Consider the following 1,934-nt stretch of genomic DNA (forward strand, 5'->3'; position numbering starts at 1 on the left):
GGATATCTGAGGCTCTGCTGTAGGACAGCAGAAAAGGAATGCAGCAACAAGCACAGGAAAAAAGACAAGAAGTAAATGGGTAGGAAAGAGTGAAAGACAGTATGCTGGGCTCAGAGGAAATACACATAAACACTCCTGAAGATAAACCTCAAGTTTTCTTTACTAACGAGAAAGTAAGGTCTTCCCAACACAGCCTTGAATTGCAACATTTCTAACAATTGGACTAAAAATGATCCTTCCCTCAGAAATTACTTCACTGAAAGCTAAATTAAGCCTACATGCCTTGGCAGCTAACAGAGATTTGAAACTAACATGTTTATTTGCATCGTCACCTCACCCATAATGGAGAAAGGAGAATTTTCTGTTTACAATACAGCGTAGCACTGACTCCTCTGCCTTCCTCACTATCTAGAATTGATAAGAGGCTTTTTCTGGCCACAGTTTCTTTTGGCAGATATTTGCTAAAAACCTTTGGCACAACAACATGGATTTATGCAACACAACACTGCCATCAGATCTCTCTCCGAGTTCTCTATTCCTGTCGGCTTCCTTGCAGAAAGCAGGTGTGTTGAATGAGAAAAAGTCCTGGGTGGGAAGAGATATCTTACTGAATGGGCTTAATTTTACTGCTAGAAAGACAGTTCATCATAATTACAATGAACAATCTAGAAAGCGGTCATTATTTCTTACTCCAGTATCTCTGAACATTGAAAACTGAAGCCTGCAGGAATGTATGAAGTTCAGCCCATACATTCAAAGCTTCTTTTCCTGTTGGACAGGCACACAGTTTCCACCAAGAATGTGTGATCCAATGCTGTGAACCTGTTTCATGCTGCAGTACCATTCTGCAAGTTGAGATAAGACACTGCTCTCCTATTAAAAATTGGATTCGTTTTTTTCAGCAGGGGGTGGGGCAAGATTTCAAACACCTTCAGAAATCATATTCCTACATTCTGAATTTTCAGAAGAGCTGGGTGAGGGGAGTTCTATTTTCTTTTCGGTAAGTCGTAGTGTGCAAATCAAGTTTAATAAAACAAGGCTTAGATACAAAAGAAACAAGTCTTCCTAAGACTATCTAAACACTTGAGTTGGTCTATGCTCGCACTGTAATCATATGCAAACTGGCTACAGCAGCAATCATTAAATATACAAATAGCAACTTTTCTGGAGTGGGACAGCTAGAATAGCTGCTGGGATTTGCTTTCATTATTCCTTAATACATACAGGTACAAGTAATAAGAGTAATAAAAGTAATTATAGTAAGTATTAAGCTGAGCTCGCAAAAGCAGACAATAACCTGCCACAGCCAATAAAGTATTCTGATATTTAGCATTTAAGTATTAAAGAAATAATCAATAGATACAAACCTCTTCTTTCGTTTTCTTGTTTTCTGCTCTAAGTTCTTCATATTCGCCAATAGCTAAGAAGAAAAAAAAAGGAAAAAGTTAATATTGCAGCACCTCATTTACCCAAATTAGCACTCCATTTCATTCATTTTAAAGCTCTTCTGGCTATCTACACAGACTTCTTAAATAACATGGGTCATAAACTTCATTAATAGCCTATGGATGAACTGGATATCCTTTTAGAATTGGAAGTAATTGGAAAGTGTCTGAAAAAGATGGTGGCTCGTAAAACAATCAATTTTTGATCAATGGAGAGTTAAACAATCTTATTGATTGAGTTCAAAAATTACAAGGTGAATGTACTGGCTTGCAGTCACCATTTTAAACCCACACTGGCTCAGGTTACAGATCAATGCCAGAAAGCACGGTTAACGCAATACTGTTACCTGTATGTACCTCCAGAGTAGCTCAGCACCTTTATTTATTTATTTATTTATGTAGTAACATTTTCTTCCAACAAGAGTCCTATGAGAGATTTTTTTTCTTTAAACTCCACAGTGGAGACATGAGAAGACTGCACGATTTACC

The 1,934-nt window shown here is 37.5% G+C and overlaps 1 protein-coding gene across 2 annotated transcripts in view; it reads right to left on the reverse strand.

The window, feature by feature from the left end:
• SHTN1 (shootin 1) overlaps window positions 1–1,420 on the reverse strand; it is a 53,838-nt gene extending 52,418 nt beyond the window's left edge. For both annotated transcript variants that reach the window (XM_014945201.1, XM_014945200.1), the window contains exon 1: window positions 1,368–1,420. The gene's annotated coding sequence lies outside the window, so the exon portion shown is untranslated. The remainder of the gene's footprint in view (window positions 1–1,367) is intronic.
• Between the last annotated feature and the right edge of the window lie 514 nt (window positions 1,421–1,934).

The sequence above is a fragment of the Calidris pugnax genome, unplaced genomic scaffold (genome assembly GCF_001431845.1).
Source record: "Calidris pugnax isolate Ruff unplaced genomic scaffold, ASM143184v1 scaffold89, whole genome shotgun sequence".
Lineage (NCBI taxonomy): Eukaryota > Metazoa > Chordata > Aves > Charadriiformes > Scolopacidae > Calidris > Calidris pugnax.